Below are 20,515 nucleotides of genomic sequence, written 5' to 3' on the forward strand. Positions count from 1 at the left end.
TCTTCCCCAACACCACAGTTCAAAAGCATCAATTCTTTGGCACTCAGCTTTCTTTATGGTCCAACTCTCACATCCATACATGACAACTGGAAAAACCATAGCTTTGACTGTATGGACCTTTGTCAGCAAAGTAATGTCTCTGCTTTTTAATATGCTGTCTATTGTTTTTAGAAGCTTTTCTTCCAAGAAGCAAGCATCTTTTAATTTCATGGCTATAGTCGCCATCTGCAGTGATTTTGGAGCCCAAGAAAAAAAAGTCTGTCACTGTTTCCATTGTTTCCCCATCTATTTGCCATGAAGTGATGGGACCAGATGACATATCTTGGTTTTTTGAATGATGAATTTTAAGCCAGCTTTTTCACTCTCCTTTTTCACCTTCATCAAGAGGCTCTTTAGGTCCTCTTCACTTTCTGCCATAAGGGTGGTGTCATCTGCATATCTGAGGTTATTGACATTTCTCCCGGCAATCTTGATTCCAGCTTGTGTTCATCCTGCTTGGCATTTTGCATGATAAACTCTACATATAAAGTTAAATAAACAGGGTTACAATATACAGCCTTGACAAACTCCTTCCTAATTTGGAACCAGTCTGTTGTTTCATGTCTTGTTCTAACTGTTCTAACTGTTGCTTCTTGACCCGCATACAAGTTTCTCAGGCGGCAAGTAATGTGGTCTGGTTTCCCATCTCTTTAAGAATTTTCCACAGTTTGTTGTGATCCACACAGTCAAAGGCTTTGGCATAGTCAATGAAACAGAAGCAGATGTTCTTCTGGAGTTCTCTTGATTTTTTGACAATCCAACGGATGTTGGCAATTTGATCTCTGGTTCCTCTGCCTTTTCTAAATCCAGCTTGAACTTCTGGAATTTCTCGGTTTACATAGTGTTGAACCCTAGTTTGGAGAATTTTGAGCATTACTTTGTTAGCATGTCAGATGAGTGCAACTGTGCAATAATCATAGTACATCTAATTCAGTTCTCAGTAAAAGTTTTTTATTTCTATTTATATAACTAAAATCAATTTAGCTCCACACAAATATAAGACTTTAGAAGATTGGTTATTTATATTTTCAATACTAGAATAACTTATGTGGAGGAATAAGCATGTTTTGGGCTTCCCAGGTGGTAAAGAATCCACCTGCCAATGCAGGAGACACAAGAGATGTGGGTTCCATTCCTGAGTCGGGAAGATCCCCTGGAATAGGAAGTGGCAACTCACTCCAGTATTCTTGCCTGGAAAATTCCATAGACAGAGGAGCCTGGTGGGCTACAGTCCATGGGACTGCAAAGAAACAAACATGACTGACAGACTGAGCTTAAGTTACCCTCCAACATGAAGCCTTAGTTCTACTCAAAATGGCAAACAGGATTTCATTAAAACAATTCTTGCTAAAAAAGTTTGTCATTAAACAAGTTAAAAAAAAAATCCTTTACATAGTATCTAAGGCCACATAGAAAACTAAACAGGATAACATAATAAAGAATGAACCAAGCAGTGTCAGTGGGAAATATTAGATATCTAATGATGAGACGAACCATATCCAGAGTGTTTGGAACAGTCCCTGGTTCAAGTCCATGGGGGAAAGAAAAAAAACTCCTTGTCTTGGCGCTAGTGGCAGTTTTGTTTAACAGGACTGTCATATTAAGGCAAACAGAAACTTTTAACAAAAGAATATCAAAATAAATTATGGATATTGTTCTTGTTATGTCTCTAAAATAAAATCTGTTCACTTATTTCTCATTGAGATTTTTGTAACACTGATTTAAAGTAAAAAGCTAATGTCCTAAAATAGTTGTTGTTCAGCTGCTAAGTTGTGTCTGACCTGCAACCCTGTGGATTACAGCACTCCAGGATTCCCTGTCCTTTACTCCTGGAGTTTGCTCAAACTCATGGTGATCGAGTCGGTGATGTTATCCAACTATTTCATCCTCTTCCAGTTCCTTCTCTTCTTGCCCTTAATCTTTCCCAACATCAGGGTCTTTTTCAGTGAGTCAGTTCTTCATGTCAGGTGACCAAAGTATTGGAGCTTCAGCTTCAGCATCAGTCCTTCCAGTGAATATTCAGGACTGATGTCCTTTAGGATTGACTGGTTGTATCTCCTTGCAGTCCAAGGGACACTCAAGAATCTTCCAGCAGCACAGTTCAAATGCATTAACTTTTCAGTGCTCAGCTTTCTTTATGGTCCAACTCTCACATCCATACATGACAACGGGAAAAATTATAGCTTTGGCTAGACGGACCTTTGTCAGCAGACCTTTGTCTGCTTTTTAATATGCTGTCTAGGTTGGTCATAGCTTTTCTTTCAAGGAGCAAGCATCTTTGAATTTCATGGCTGCAGTCATCATCTGCAGTGATTTTGAAGCCCAAGAAAATAAAGTTTGTCACTGTTTCCATTATTTCCCCATCTATTTGCCTTGAAGTGATGGGACTGACAGCATGATCTAAGTTTTTTGAATGTTGAGTTTTAAGCCAGCTTTTTCACTCTCCTCTTTCACTTTCATCAAAAGGCTCTTCAGTTCCTCTTTGTTTTCTGCCATAAGGGTGGTGTCATCACCCAGTTAAACAGCCCAGATACACAGACCCATGGAAATACTGAGATTTATTCTGAAAATAATAGAATGCAAAAAGGAAAAGAACAGAATATATAGGGAACACAACAGAAGAGAACATCAAAGAATTATGGGGGAATATCAAGAGTTATAGCAGAAGAAAGACTTAAAATAGCAATGTTGAAAATTTTCTAAAATTAATATCCAACATCAAACCACAAATCCATGAAACTCATAGAATACCAAACAGAATAAACACAAAAAAGTCATATCAGATTCAAACTGAAGAAAACCAAAGAAAAAGAAGAAAATATTGAAAGAAATCAGCAGTGAGGAAGGAGGAATCATCCTACCTGTAGAGGTACAAGAATAAGAACTTTAGGGATTTCTAGCTGAAACCAGTGAAGAAGAGAGTGACATAAAATATTTTAAATATTGAAAAAGAAAAAGTAAAATGCCACAACCGAGAATTATATATCCAGTAAAATTACCCTTCAAAAAAAAAAAAAAAGATAAAGACTTTCTTAGACAAACAAAAACTGATATATTCATTGCCTGTGGATGTACATTTCAAATGGTAAAAAAAAAAAAATTAAGAAATAAAGAATTAATATAAGATTCTCTTAAAAAATGGAACAGTGTCAGAGAAGAAATAAATAAGGATAAAATGTTTTGCTTTTCTTATTCTTAAATGATAACTATTTTATAATGAAATAATGTAGTGTGTGATTATAGCACATGAAAAAATAAAGTGTATGACAGCAATATCACAAGAAATGGGATGGCAAAATTGGGACCTGGTCCCATGGATGGCAGCACAGTGTTATTTGAAGGTGGACTAGACTAGCTTAAAATATTTATTGTACATTCTAAGGCAACCATTAGATATTTTTAAGTAAACTGATATACTATGAGAGGAGATAAAGTCAGGTCATATAAATTGCCAAATTAAAACCTGAAAAGACAGAGTATGAGGAGGTGCAAAAGAAACAAAGAACTAATGCAGCATTCAGAAAACAGTTGCAAAGATGGTGGATGTTAGTCTAACCATACAGATGATCACTTCAAATTTGAATGGCTTAGTACACCAATTAAAAGGCAGAGGATGTCAAAAGAGATTTAAGAGCCAAATTATACATTGTCTACAAGAAATTCATTTAAACTAAAAGACTAAAATTGAAAGTAAAGGGAAACAGAGGATATACAGTGGAAAGTAAAGGGAAACAGAGGATATACACTACTCAAAGCTGGTGCAACCACATTAATTTCAGACAAAGCAGACTTCAGGATAAAAAGGAACATTATGTAATGACAAAGGGGTCAATTCTAAAAGAAGACATATTAATCTTACACATATATGTTCCTGACAACAGGGCATCAAAGAGTATGTGAAGCAAACACCAATGTAACTTAACTGATAAATATACACTATTACAGTCGGATTCTTCAAAATATCTCTGTCAGTAATGAATAGCTCAAACTGGCAGAAAATCAGTACATGACAGATAGACAGGGAATAATAATGGCTATAATAGTCAGGCCACTCACCAGTTTTATCATCTATGTGATCTTATATTATCTAAAATTCAGTACTGCATTCATATAATTGAAATAATAGTAGTATTTAATGATTCATAGAGTTGCTTGAGAGTTAAATAAATACTACAGGTGAACTACTTATGAGTGCTTGACATATAGTAAATTCACAATGAAATGCAATATCATTATTTTACATTTAGATATTAATTTTGGATTGACTTTTTATAAATGTTTTCCTAAAACTCATAAGATTCATGACACTGTCAGAATGAATTTCTTATTTTTGTGCTGCCTGAATAATGTATTTAGTACTCTCATGACATTTTATATTGACAAAATAAGTATATTTTGCTAAACACTGTAACAATCAAATAATCTGCTTCTGGTAATGTCCGCAATGCCTGAAGGTGAATAAAAAGCATCATATATCACTAGATAAATGAAACAATCAATAAGTTATATTTATGGTTCAGCTGTTAGAAAAATATATCGATTGAGATCTTTTTCTCTTAAATGCCTTAGTAAACTTTCTTAAGAATAGCAAATTTCATTCAGTCTCTTTCAAATCTACCATTTCAGATTATTCATTTGTCTCTCATTTACTGGCACCATAATGCATAATTTCTTTCTTTTTTCCCTTAAAATTCTGACAGGCACACCAGGGTTTTTGTTCAAGATTAAGAATAAAAGGCTAGGAAACACCATTATAGTGTCAGAGCCCATACAAAAGAATGTGGAAAAAAAAAAAAAAAGAATGTGGAAAGCAGTGAGGTGGTGAATGATGGGAACGCCAGTGGGATTTTTATTTATAATCCAGAATTCTCAAGCAGAAGAATCAAATATCACTTGCCTTTCAGAACTGTTTTCTTTTTTGGTGAAGAAAAGCAAACCATGTAAAATAAGAGCTCAGTGAGTTTGATCTTCATCAGCAAATTAAAATCGACAATTACTATTTTCAACTATATTGAAACTATAATAATGCTATTGAATAGATTTCTGAGTAGACATTAGGATCTCTATTTTATTCCAATGACCAATGCTTTCTCTGTCTGGTAAAGGTGTCTTGATATAAAGTCAAAATAGAGAGTCCTACATTAGTCATACAAAGCCACACATATTAACAAGAATGTAATATTGACAAAATAGACACTGATTTTTGATATGAGAGTAAAATTTCTAAGTAAAAAAATATATTTTTTTCAAGTTTACCAAATATTATCAAATTACTTACCAAGTTACGCTGATTATACTCCAATTATCATGGTTTAGAAATGTTTGTTTCTCCACAACAAACCAAAAGCTTGATGTTAGAAAATATTCTTTTTCCATTCTAATAAGTATAAAATAGTATCCCATTATAGCTTAATTTTGCACTTTCCCAAATACGCAAATTATACAATGGAACATTTATTTATATGGTTCACCAGGATCTTCTACTACATATTTTGCTCATTCTTCTATTCTGTTGCTATTTTTTTCTGAGTAATTTAGAAGCAATGATTACTAGCCCTTCAGTTCAGTTCAGTTCAGTTCAGTCGCTCAGTTGTGTCCGACTCTTTGCGACCCCATGAATCGCAGCACGCCAGGCCTGTCCATCACCATCTCCGGAGTTCACTCAAACTCACGTCCATCGAGTCGGTGATGCCATCCAGCCTTAGTCAAAGATAGTTGTTGTGATTATTTTCTCTAAATCTGCAGTTTTTCTATTAATTTTTGAAGGTAGACTAGATATCTTTTCTAGAAACATTTTAGCTTTTATGACTTTGAGTCTTATTTAAGAAATGGTAACTACCAGAAAGTCATTTTTCTTCTAAATTTTTTACAACTTTGTTTTTATCATTTCGTTCTTTTATCCATCAGTAATTTGGTTTTTTTGTATGTTTGCCATAAAATAGGATTTTAACATTCTTTTCTAACATAGGAAAACATTCCCTGCACCATGGAAGAGTCCATGCACTAATCGGCAGTGCTTCTTATTTCATGGGATCAAAGTTCCATTTGTCCATAAGTCTGTTTCTGAGGTTTCACCAATTAAATTGTTCTAGCAAATATTCTCCTAGACCAACATCAGCCTACCTGATTTCATACAGCTTTATAGTATCTCTTAATATCTAGATGTCAAATCATTTCTCAAATGCTGGATATATTTCATTTGCCCTTCCACTATCACTCTCCACCTTTCTCTGTCCTGTTCTATACTTTTCAAACAAAGGCACATCAGATTTTTTTTTCACTTAGCAGATTTATTTGTTAGAATAGTTTTGAGTTTACAGAAAATTCACTAGACAGTATAGTACAGAGAGTTCCCACATATTGCCCTCCCCTGCATACAGTTTCACCTATTTATTAATGTTTTACCTTAATATATTTGGTATATTTTTATGTTTAATGAGCCCAATATTAATATATTACTGGTCACTAAATTCCATCATGTGCATTAAGGTTCACCCTTGTGCTATAATGTTCTGTGGATTTGACAAATGAATAATATCATGTATCCACCATTATAGTGTCATACAGAATAGTTTCACTGTTATAAACCCCCACCCCTCACTCCTGCTCACACCCTCTCCCTCCACTTCCTCACCTATTCCATCCATGAGCATATCCCTGAGCCCCCTGGAAACCAGTGCTTTTTTTTTCTTTCTTTTTAACACTGTCCCTAGAGTTTCTCTTTTTCATAATATCATACAGCAGGAATTTCACGGTACCCTTTACAGACTGGCCTCTATCACTTAGCAATATGCCTTTAAGGTTCATTTATTTTTGTGTGGCTTTATAGTTAATTTTTTAAATCATTGAATAACATTCTATTGTATAAATACAACACAGTGTGTTTATTTAGTCATCTAGTGAAGGATAACTTTGTTGCAATTATGGATCAAACTATTTGGAGATTGTTTTTGTGTCAACATAGTTTTCAATTCAACCAAATAAATACCTAGCAGACTGACTGTTGGATCATATAGTATGACTACATTTTAATTTAATTCACTGAGCAAGTGAAGTTGCTCGGTTGTGTCCAACTCTTTGTAACCTCATGGACTATATAGTCCACGGAATTCTCCAGGCCAGAGTACTGAACTGGGTTGCCATTCCCTTCTCCAGGAGATCTTCCCAACCCAGGGATTGAACCCAGGTCTCTCTCATTGCCGGCAGATTCTGTACTATCTGAATCATCAGGGAAGCCCAGAAACAGCCAAACTATCTTCCAATGTGGCTAGACCATTTTACGTTCCTGCTGGCAACGGAAGAGAATTCCTATGGTTTTACATTCTTGCCAGCATTGAATATTCTCAGGTTTGGTGTTTTCTGTTTTGTTTTTTATCAGTTTGTTTTTTGAATTTTAGCTTTTCTTATAAATGTGTTGTATTGTGGTATCTTGATGTTTTAACCCGCAATTCTTTAATGACATATAACTTGAAACATGTTTTCATATGCTTGTAAGCCATCTGTGTATCTTTGTGTGCTTAGTCACTCAGTTGTGTCTGACTCTTTGTAAACCCATGGACTGCAGCCCACCTGGCTCCTCTGTTCATTGGATTCTCCAGACAAGAAGACTGGCGTGGATTGTTATGCCATCCTCCAAGGGATCTTCTCAGCCCAGCTATCCAACCCAGGTCCTCCGCATTGCAGGCAGATTCTTTATGGACTGAGCCACTGTATATCTTAAAGAGGAGTCTTTTCAGATTCTTGACCATTTTTCAATTAAGTTGTTTGTTTTGTTATTGTGATATTTTAATCGTATGTTGTATATTTTGAATACCAACACTTTAACAGCTAAGTGTTTTGCAAATATTTTCTCCTAGTCTGTGTCTCCTTTTTTTTTTCATTCTTTTAGCAGTGTCCTTCATGGAGCAGAAGTTTTTTAGTTTTTTTTAACTTAATGTTTTCTAATGTGGCCAGTGCTTCTGGTGCCGTATCTAAAAAACTATCACCAAATCGCAGGTCATTTAAATTTTTTTCCTATGTCATCTTCCAGAAATTTATTGGTTTTGCATTTTACATTTAGGTCTACAATCTAGTTTGAGTTAATTTTTGTGAAGGTGTAAAATCTGTGACTAGGTTCTTTTGTTTGGATTTTGCATTCTCACTTTTCAATATATATATTTGAATGGGGCTTCCCAGGTGGCTCAGCGGTAAACAATCTGCCTGCCAATGCAGGAGACTGTTCTGGAACACCCCCTGGAGGAGGAAATGGTAACCCACTCTAGTATTCTTGCCTGGAAAATTCCACAGACAAAAGAGCCTGGCAAGCTACAGTTCTTGGGTTCACAAAGAGTTGGACACAATTGAGCACACACATGCATGCATAGAGAAGACATTATCAGTTCTTTGAAGCTTTAGTATATTTTACCTTTTACCTATAAAGTTGTCTGGTTCTTGTGTCTTTGAGAATTCTTGATTAATAATTAAAATTTTTAATGCTTAGGGGATTTTAAATCTCTTTTCTTGAAATAATTTTGTTATTAATTTTAGTATATACTAAGCTTCATTGCATAGAATTTTTAAAATTTATTGACTTGAACATTTTCATTTTATATATATATATATATTAAATCTTTATTATATCTCTAGCTGTTTCTCCTTTTTTTATTCCATATGTTAATAATTTGTCTTTTGTTATTATTTTATTTTTCTGAAAAATCTTGCTAAAAAATGTTTCTATTATATTGTCCTTTCTAAAGAATCAGCTTTGGTTTTGTTTTGGTCATCCTCATATGTATGTTATATATTTCACTATTTTATATTTTATTAATTTCTGCTATCTTTATCATGTTCACACTCCTATTTTCTTTAGGCTACATTCTCATCCTTTTAAGTGTCCTGCATTAGATTCTTAAGTCATGAAATTTCAGTTTTTCTTGATTTAAAGTACAACTGAAATTATGTTAGAAAATGTTCCAGAATTCTGCCATGTCTTTGATATATCCATCCATTCAGTTTTATTTTGCAGTGTCAACTGATTTTTTTTTTTTTTTCTGTCCAAGGCATGGTATTTTTTTTCTGTCCAAGGCACGGTATTTCTTTTCAAGGCATTTAAAATTTTACAACATATGCAGTTGACCCTTGAACAGCATTGGGGTAGGGATACCAACCCCCTACACAGTTGAATACCTGCATATAACCTTACAATTGGCCTGTGGTTCTGCTTCTGCAGATTCAACCAACCATGAATCATGTAATATTACAGTATGTCATATTTACTGAAAAAAAATCTGCATGAGAGTGAACCAGTGCAATTCAAACCCATGTTGTTCAAGGGTCAACTATAGGGATTTTTTAAATATGCATTTGTTATTCATACACATCTCACTTAACTGCATTATTTCAGAAAATGAGGTCTCTGTAATATGTATTGCCTTAAATATCTAGAGACATGATTGTGAAAAGGTGCATGTTCATTTTGTAAAAACTTTATGTAAATATAAATGTATTTTTCATTGAAAATAAATGTATATTAGACAACAGAAATATATTAATCCATAAAACCTAATATACAGTATAAAATGCATGAATAAAAAATATAGTAAAAAAAAAAATCCCTACAGTTGACCCTTGAACAACATGGGTTTGAACTGCACTGGTTCACTTATATTCTCTAATTTTTTTCAGCTTTCTTTTATAAATGTTAAAGCCAAGTTATTAGGTGTAAGCAAATTCAACAGTACTGTATCTTATTTGTACATTCATTTGATTACTAAATTGTATTTTATCTTTTTATCTGATATAAATATTGCAGTATCAAGGTTTTGGGTTAATACTTTTCTGTTTACCCTCTTCTTTGACTTGGATTCATTTTCTTCATGCTCAGTTAATGCCTTTACTAATTCTTTCTGTGACAGTCTTAAGAGCAGAAAGTTTGCCTATGATTCACAAATGCCTTTATTTTTCTGTCTCATGGATGATAGTTTAGCTATCATAAAATACTAAGTTCTAAGGAACTTAGACAATATTTTGGTAAAGTATTCTGGTATTTATAGTTGTTAATGACACATACTCTTTTAATCTACTTGTCATACTTTCACAGAAAATGTCATTTCTCTTCAACATAATATAAAATTTTCATTTCATCTTTAATATTTTACAGTTTCACTCTGATTTGCTGAACATGGCTTTACATTAGTTTAACTGGCTTAGTACACAGATTATACATTTGATTTCAGTTCAGTTCAGTCGCTCAGTCGTGTCCGACTCTTTGCAACCCCATGAATCGCAGCACGCCAGGCGTCCCTGTCCATCACCAACTTCCGGAGCTCACTCAGACTCACGTCCATCGAGTCCATGATGCCACCCAGCCATCTTATCCTGGGTCGTCCCCTTCTCCTCCTGCCCCCAATCCCTCCCAGCATCAGAGTCTTTTCCAATGAGTCAACTCTTCACATGAGGTGGCCAAAGTACTGGAGCTTCAGCTTTAGCATCATTCCTTCCAAAGAAATCCCAGGGTTGATCTCCTTCAGAATGGACTGGTTGGATATCCTTGCAGTCCAAGGGACTCTCAGAGTCTTCTCCAACACCACAGTTCAAAAGCATCAATTCTTCGGTGCTCAGCCTTCTGCACAGTCCAACTCTCACATCCATACATGACCATAGGAAAAACCATAGCCTTGACTAGATGGACCTTAGTCGGCAAAGTAATGTCTCTGCTTTTGACTATCTAGGTTGGTCATAACTTTTCTTCCAAGGAGTAAGTGTCTTTTAATTTCATGGCTGCAGTCACCATCTGCAGTGATTTTAGAGCCCCCAAAACTAAAGTCTGACACTGTTTCTACTGTTTCCCCATCTATTTCCCATGAAGTGATGGGACCAGATGCCATGATCTTCGTTTTCTGAATGTTGAGGGGCCCACAATTTCCTTCACTTCTGGAAGATTCTAAGTTGTCTGTTTAAATACTTCTTTTTCTCATTTTATTCTTCTGTAATACCTTGTGTTTTGTGTACTAAATATTCACAACATTTGATGAAGGGTTATTTATGTCTACAAATAATAATCAGGCTTGCCCATGTGACTTGCTTTGGTTAATGAAATTTAAGTGAGAATGGCATGTTCCACATTCTAAGCAGATGCATTAAGAGTAATGGCATAGTTGCATTCTGCTTTCAGGGACACGTTCTGTGAATGATAACATGTGTAATTTTTAATGCATTTCTGTCATTTTTACTTAGGTATGTGTTAACATAACCTGACTTATAAAAACCTATGAAATAAACATCAAATTTCTCAGTCTATTCTCTTTTAAATCTTCTATTATATACTTGATCTTCTGCAACCACCCTGGGAGTATTTCCCAATAACTACTAATATAATGTGTCAGTGAAAGTTTCTCAGAAACTGATATCTTAATTCAGTCTTCAACTAAAGAGTAATCAATCAGCTATTTTCAGCTGTGAGAGCATGCCTAAGGAAACTGTGAATGGTAAAACACCCATGAGAAGCAATAGTTGGAAATCTAGTTTGAAGTCTGAAGAAACAAAGGAAGAGAACAGTTTCAGGAAACAGTAAGTGTGGACTGATGCTGTGAAAGGAGATAAGGCCTCTAGGAACTGTAAGCACAGGCATAGAGAAACACAGGCATTGCCAGAATCACCACGAATCCTAGCAAAAGCATAGTAAAAAAAAAAAAAAAATCCTCACTCCGTCTATCCTAATAACTCACTTTCAACTGTCAGAGACCCCAGTGCCTGGTCCCAACTAGAAGTTAAAACAGAAGAAGCCCAGATGATGCAGTCCACAGAATATAGCCTCTAAGAGCATAGAATATGACACAAAATGGCAGGTTTGGAGGAAGAGGAAAATGAAGAATAATCAGAACACTTATTTTTTTGGTCACACTGTGCAGCATGTGGGATCTTAGTTTCCCAACCAGGGATGGAAATGGCACCCCTGCACTGTAAGGCAGAGTCTTACCCACCAGACTACCAGGGAAGTCCCTTAGAACATGTTTTAAACCACAGATTTCTCTGTTTGCCCAAGTTCAATAAAGAAATTAATGGTCATTTCCCTTTCATTTTCGTTTTTTTTTTTTTGGATGACATTTTAAGTTACAAGGAACAGAAGCTAGCCTGCGTAACTAGACTACTATTAAAAAAAAAAAAAGTGAGTAGACTTTAAATCTGGTTATTAGAGAATAAATTGTGTAAAAGTAAGCCATCTTCCAAAACAACTCTAAAAACAATGCAAAATACATGGAACACCAATTTGAATGCTTTGTAGAAGAGCCAACAGAGAATTCTGGGGTCTGTGATTCTCAAGAGAAAAGAAATGCATGGATACAAGTTCTCTGTTCACCTTTGTTTCAAACTTGAGGTCATTTGCCAATTGTCAGTGAAGGACAATATATGAACACAAAGCCCTGATCTCACTGAGCTAAGGAAGCAGAGATATGAAATCAAGAATCATCCAAAGAGATGAAAATGAAGGGGAGAAAACTGCTGAAAAGTAAAGCCAAAAATTTGCATGAAATTTTATTTAGAAAAGTTTGGATGAAAAAGCTGCTCATGGGAAGGACATGTCTCAAAAAATAGACAAACACAAAATATCAGAAAGCAGCAGCTGGAATGCTAAAGAGAGGGCTGAGCAGAAGTTTTCAACAGATTTATAGTTCTGGGAAGACAGAAGATGAAGTTCAAGAGACTGGTAAAGACCTCAGACTTTCAGTGGAGATTTGTGAAGGTTTACTATACCAAAGGTATAGTATGAGGTACCCGGCATCACCCATGCAGCGGTTTTATCAAAAATATTTAACCTAAATCAAGTCATAAACATACTATTTAATATAGAATTTAGTTGTTCTGCAAGAAAAAAGGCCTGGACTCTTCAATGAATCAGGTATGAGGAATGGCAAGAAACTTTAGGGTTGTTATAGATCGTGAGAATTTGAAGGGACATAACTAATGATAATTCATCAAACTTGACTGAATCCTCAATGGGGTAAAACAGATCCTTAATAGACATTTTTTGCTACAACCGAGGAACTTTTGCATGTTGCAACATGATTTTGAATTAATGCTAATTTTCTGAAGTGTAACATAATGTTGTCTGGTAGGAAAATGTCCTTGTCTTGGATGGTTCATGTTGAAGTAGTTAGGAATGAAATGTCTTGATGTTTCCAGCATCCATTTGGACAGAGAAAGTGGAAAATAGAGCAGATAGGAGCTTAGTAATTGGTCAAAGTTGGTGATGATGCATAGGTATTCATTTCACTCTTCATTCAGCTTTTCTGAGTCTTTGAAACTTTTCAGAATAAAAGATAAACTTTAAAAAATTTCAAAGCTGACCTCTCAATTAAAGCATGTTTTATTTTTGAAAGCTGATTTCTCACTTAAATGAATTTGACACAGGTCCAAACTAATTATCAAAGCCTGAGCCTTTTGATTGGTACCATTAATTGAAATTTAGAGCTGAGATACTAACTATTCAGAGTGAAGTGGTTATCTTGCAAGCAACTTGCTTTTTTCACAAGGTCTGATCCAAATTATTTCAAGTGTTTTTCTTTTTCGATTGAAAACACCAAGGTTTTATTTAATTGTATAAATTATGCCCTTGGCTTTGGAAACTCTAACAAAATAGATGCAAAAAAATTAATTACAACATTGTCAGAATCAACTATTAAACAGCAGGATACAAGCATCATAAAATTAGCATTTTCATCTAATCATTCTAGTGTCATCTGCTAATTGCAAACAGACCCTATAAACAGAAATTATTTTTCAAAGCATCCTTACACAAACCCTTAATTCATACTGAACCTTGTGACAACATTTGGAGTCGGTCAAAGTTCTGAAAGAGATAATCCTTACTTCTCAAAATGAAATTAGGAGAATCATGGTTTATTTACTTTCAATTCATACTCACAAAGAAGGTGAATACTATGCAAAACAGATGTTATTTGCCTTAGTTCTTATGACTGGGAATACTTCCAAAGACTGACATCTTCGATTGCTCAGTATAGCACTCCTTTAGCTAAATCTTGTCAGAATACATTTCTTTTCTGTCTTCTCATTGCACTCTCACAAGTATTAAATAAAATGCTCTTGTTATACTAAAGAAAGAAAAAGTAGCTCAGTCGTATCTGACTCTTTGCTACCCCATGGACTGTAGCCTACCATACTCCTCTGTCCATAGAACTTTCCAAAGAATTCTGGAATGGGTTGCCATTTAACAGACCATAAAGAAGGCTGAGCATCAAAGAAATGATGCTCTCAAATTGTGGTGCCTGAGAAGACTCTCTGGGACTGCAAGGAGGTCAAAGCACTCAATCCTAAAGGAACCCTAAATATTCATTGGAAGGACTAATGTTGAAGCTGAAGCTCCAATAGTTTGGTCACCTGATGGAAAGAACCGACTCAATGGAAAAGACCCTGATGCTGGGAAAGATAGAAGGCAAAAGGAGAAGTGGGCAGCAGGGGACGAAATGATTAGATAGTATCACCAATTCAATGAATGTAAATTTGAGCAAACTCTGGGATATAATGAGGCATGGGGAGGCCTGGGGTGCTGCAGTCCACGGGATCACAAAGAGTCATACATGACTTAGACACTGAACAACAACAACAATACTAAAAAGGTGTACAGTTTTCAAACTTTTGTGATAGTAAATACTGAACTTTCCCGAAAATCTCTCAAATGTTCCTTTTCCTAATAAGTAGCCTACAAAAAAGGTTCATCATTTTGTGTATCCAAAATGTTTATCATTTTTAGGTGTTTAATAAACATGTGATATTAAAAATGAATTCTGTACCTGAAATATTTTTCTTAATATACTGCACCTCCATCTTTTAACATCCTTATGTACAAACTCTCTCTTGACTGGTTCATGATTCCTTTTATCTTTCCTTCAACAAATATGTATTGAAAACCTATTACGTGTTAGATCTAATGTTAACATCTGAATTTACAAAAATCATTAAGGCCTGTCATCTGCCCTTTTGCGTGCATATATGCTCAGTCACTTCAGTTGTGTCTGATTCTGTAATCCATGGACCATAATCCATCAGGCCCCTCTGACCATGAGATTCTCCAGGCAAGAATACTAGAGTGGGATGCCATGCCCTCCTCCACAGGATCTTCTCAATCCAGGGATCAAAACTGCATTGCCTGCATCTCCAGCATTGTAGGTGGATTCTTTCCACTGAGCCACCAGGGAAGAAGCCCTCACCTGCTCCTTTCAGTTCAGTTCAATTCAGTTCAGTCGCTCTGTCGTGTCCGACTCTGCGACTCCATGAATCGCAGCACGCCAGGCCTCCCTGTCCATCACCATCTCCCGGAGTTCACTCAGATTCACATCCATCGAGTCAGTGCTGCCATCAAGCCATCTCATTCTCTGTCGTCCCCTTCTCCTGCCCCCAATCCATCCCAACATCAAAGTCTTTTCCAATGAGTCAACTCTTCGCATGAGGTGGTCAAAGTACTGGAGTTTCAGCTTTAGCATCATTCCTTCCAAAGAAATCCCAGGGCTGATCTCATTCAGAATGGACTGGTTGGATCTCCTTGCAGTCCAAGGGACTCTCAAGAGTCTTCTCCAACACTTAGGGGATCCTAAATACACTGGAGAGAGAAACATGAAAATACAATCTTGTAATAGCGATAAAGAAATTATCTACAAAGTCACAAGATCAAAATGATAAGTGATAATACATTTGCCCTCATTCCAAAAGGTTGATTCCTATTCTTTATATCAGAAGAGATATATATATTAGGGCAAGAGCATACAGATCCTTAAAATATACAGCTCTTAAATATTAGAGTGAAAGTTAAGGTTGTTAATCATCTCTGACTCTTTGTGACCCCATGGACTATACAGTCCATAGAATTCTCCAGGCCAGAATACTGGAGTGGGTAGCCTTTCTGCTCTCCAGGGGATCTCCCCAACCCAGAAATCAAACCGGGGTCTCCTGCATTGAAGGAGGATTCTTTTTTTTTTTTGAAGGAGGATTCTTTACCGACTAAGCTAGGAGAGAAGCCCACAAGAGAAGACTCTACACATGGACATCACCAGATGACCAACACTGAAATCTGATTGATTATATTCTTTGCAGCCAAAGATGGAGAAGCTCTATACAGTCAGGAAAAACAAGACCGGGAGCTGACTGTGGCTCAGATCATGAACTCCTTATTACCAAATTCAGACTTAAATTGAAGACAGTAGGGAAAACCACAGGCACATTCAGGTATGACCTAAATCAAATCCCTTATGATTATATAGTGGAAGTGAGAAATAGATTTAAGGGACTAGATCTGATAGACAGAGTGCCTGATGAACTATGGACAGAGGTTCATGACATTGTACAGGATACAGGGATCAAGACCACACCCAAGGAAAAGAAATGCAAAAGAGCAAAATGGTTGTCTAAGGAGGCCTTACAAATAGCTGTGAAAAGAAGAGAAGTAAAAAGCAAAGGAAAAAAAGGAAAGATATACCATTTGAATGCAGAATTCCAAAGAATAGCAAGGAGAGATAAGAAAGCCTTCCTCAGCAATCAGTGCAAAGAAATAGAGGAAAACAGTAGAATGGGAAAGACTAGAGATCTCCTCAAGAAAATTAGAGATACCAAGGGAATATTTCATGTAAAGATAGGCTCAATGAAGGACAGAAATGGTATGGACCTAACAGAAGCAGAAGATATTAAGAAGAGGTGGCAAGAATACACAGAAGAACTGTACAAAAAAGATCTTCATGACCCAGATAATCATGATGGTGTGATCACTCACCTAGAGGCAGACATCCTGGAATGTGAAGTCAAGTGGGCCTTAGGAAGCATCACTATGAACAAAGCTAGTGGAGGTGATGGAATCCCAGTTGAGCTATTTCAAATCCTAAAAGATGATGCTGTGACAGTGCTGCATTCAATATGACAGCAAGTGTGGAAAATTTAGCAGTGGCCACAGGACTGGAAAAGGTCAGTTTTCATTCCAATTCCAAAGAAAGGCAATGCCAAAGAATGCTCAAACTACCGCACAATTGCACTCATCTTGCACGCTACTATAGTAATGCTCAAAATTCTCCAAGCCAGGCTTCAATAATGTGTGAACCTTGAACATTCAGATGTTCAAGCTGGTTTTAGAAAAGGCAGGGAAACCAGAGATCAATTGCCAACATTCGGTGGATCATCGAAAAAGCAAGAGAGTTCCAGAAAAACATCTATTTCTGCTTTCTTGACTATGCCAAAGCCTTTGACTGTGTAAATCAAAATAAACTATGGAAAATTATGAAAAAGATGGAAATACCAGACTATCTGACCTGTCCCTTGAGAAATCTGTATGCAGGTCAGGAAGCAATAGTTATAACTGGACATGGAACAACAGACTGGTTCCAAATAGGGAAAGGAGTATGTCAGGGCTGTATATTGTCACCCTGCTTATTTAACTTCTATGCAGAGTACATCATGAGAAACACTGGGCTGGAGGAAGCACAAGCTGGAATCAAGATTGCCAGGAGAAATATCAATAACCTCAGATACGCAGATGACACCACCCTTATGGTAGAAAGTGAAGAAGAACTAAAGAGCCTCTTGATGAAAGTGAAAGAGGAGAGTGAAAAAGTTAGCTTAAAGCTCAACATTCAGAAAACTAAGATCATGGCATCTGGTCCCATCACTTTATGGGAAATAGATGGGGAAACAGTGGAAACAGTGTCAGACTTTATTTTCGGGGGGCTCTAAAATCACTGCAGATGGTGACTGCAGCCACGAAATTAAAAGATGCTTACTCCCTGGAAGGAAAGTTATGACCAACCTAGACAGCATATTAAAAAGCAGAGACATTACTTTGCCAACAAAGGTCCATCTAGTCAAAGCTATGTCTTTTCCAGTAGTCATATATGGATGTAAAAGTTGGACTATAAAGAAAGCTGAGTGCTGAGAAATTGATGCTTTTGAACTGTGGTGTTGGAGAAGACTCTTGAGAGTCCCTTGGACTGCAAGGAGATCCAACCAGTCCATCCTAAGTGAAATCAGTCCTGAATATTCATTGGAAGGACTGATGTTGAAGCCAAAACTCCAATATTTTGGCCAGCTGATGAGAAGAGCTGACTCATTTGAAAAGACCCTGATGGTAGGAAAGATTGAAGGTGGAGGAGAAGGGGACAACAGAGGATGAGATGGTTGGATGGCATCAGCGACTCAATGTGAGTTTGTGTAAACTCTGGGAGTTGATGATGGACAAGGAGGTCTGGAGTGCTGTGGTTCATGGAGTTGCAATGATTTGGACACGATGGAGCGACTGAACTGAAATGAATTGAAATATTAGAGATCTATCAGTATTTTTACTCAAGATAAATAGCAGAGCTAGATAGTTGATGAAAAACTAAAAATCCAGAAAACAAAGTTAACTGAAACCTATCATTTAATAATCTACACTTATCTCAATCTTAATTTGTTCCTGTTATTAACAGAAATATCTATTGAAAATTGTGTTGGAAACTCTGAGTTTCTTTAAATCTTGCATTTCCTTTAATATTAGGTATCTTTTCTATTTTGTTTAACCTTGCCAATATTACTGTATTAGTGAGGTCCAGTAATAAAGCAGAGAGTTCTGATTATAAAAGTTGTTCAGGACCTATGAAAACATCAAATATTCTCATCAAAAAGACCTGTAGAATAAATAATTGTTAATATAACTTAGATATGAACTAGATACTGTAAAGAGTATATTTAAAAGCTTGAGTTAAAAGGAAATTCTTTGGGTTGAAATATTGGGTTGTAGGAGTGAGTTCTGTTTTCATTACAAACTCTAAGCATTGGAGGAAAGGAAATCAATCATGGTTATTAAGGATTCTATGGGGAGGCAGGTGCTCAACTTTTGCTATTGCCTCTAGAATTTTTTTTTTTTTTTGTCTTGGAGAATGAAGTATCCATAACTCATCTGAGGACAATCTTCACCTGTGTTTGGAATTTCATTGCGACCTGCTGCCCCAGGGACCTTAATGCTAGTAGTTTAAAAGTCAAATACTGATCTCCTCTCCAGCTCAGCATTTTTTCAAGAACCAATACCCATATATCTGTACTTCCAATCTGACATTTCTAATTATATATCGTACAGTCACCTGAATTTAAATTATTTAAGCAAGAATCAGTAGTTGCAAACCACAGAAGCCAACTCTCAGTTCAGTCGCTCAATGTGTCTGATTCTTTGTGACCCAATGAATTGCAGCACACCAGGCCTCCCTGTCCATCACCAACTCCTGGAGTTCACCCAAACTCACATCCATTGAGTTGGTGAGGCCATCCAGCCATCTCATCCTCTGTTGTTCCCTTCTCCTCCTGCCCTCAATCCCTCCCAGCATCAGAGTCTTTTCCAGTGAGTCAACTCTTCGCATGAGGTGGCCAAAGTACTAGAGCTTCAGCTTTAGCATCATTCCTTCCAAAGAAATCCCAGGGCTGATCTCCTTCAGAATGGACTGGTTGGATCTCCTTGCAGTCCAATGGACTCTCAAGAGTCTTCTCCAACACCACAGTTCAAAAGCATCAATTCTTCTGTGCTCAGAGCTTTCTTCACAATCCAACTCTCACATCCATACATGACTACTAGAAAAACCATAGCCTTGACTAGACAGACCTTTGTTGGCAAAGTAATGTCTCTGCTTTTGAATATGCTATCTAGGTTGGTCATAACTTTCCTTCGAAGGAATAAGCATCTTTTAATTTCATGGAACAACAGACTGGTTCCAAATAGGAGAAGGAATACATCAAGGCTGTATGTTGTCACCCTGCTTATTTAACTTATATGCAGAGTACATCACGAAAAACTCTGGGCTGGAAGAAGCACAAGCTGGAATCAAGATTGCTGGGAGAAATATCAATAGCCTCTGATATACAGATGACACCACCCTTATGGCAGAAAGTGAAGAGGAACTAAAAAGCCTCATGATGAAAGTGAAAGAGGAGAGTGGAAAAGTTGGCTTAAAGCTCAACATTCAGAAAACGAAGATCATGGCATCCGGTCCCATCACTTCATGGGAAATAGATGGGGAAACAGTGGAAACAGTGTCAGACTTTATTTCTGGGGGGCTCCGAAATCACTGCAGATGGTGGGAAGCCAACTCTAGATCACTTAAATGTCCAATTATATTTTTTAAAGGCCAAAGAACCTGGATTAAGAAGCTGCTATGATGTGCTTAGTCACTCAGTCATGTCTGACTCTTTACAGTCCCATGGACTGTAGCCCGCCAGGCTCCTCTGTCCATGGGGATTCTCCAGGCAAGAATACTGGAGTAGATTGCCATGCCCTCCTCCAGGGGATCTTTCCAACCCAGGGATAGAACCCAGATCTCCCACATTGCGGGTGGATTCTTTCCTGTCTGAGCCACCAGGGAAGCCCAAGAATACTGGAATAGATAGCTATCACTTCTCCAGGGGATCTTCCCAACCCAGGAATTGAACCAGGGTCTCCTACATTGCGCAGCGGATTCTTTACCAGCTGAGCTACCGG

The sequence above is a fragment of the Oryx dammah genome, unplaced genomic scaffold (genome assembly GCF_014754425.2).
Source record: "Oryx dammah isolate SB20612 unplaced genomic scaffold, SCBI_Odam_1.1 HiC_scaffold_29, whole genome shotgun sequence".
Lineage (NCBI taxonomy): Eukaryota > Metazoa > Chordata > Mammalia > Artiodactyla > Bovidae > Oryx > Oryx dammah.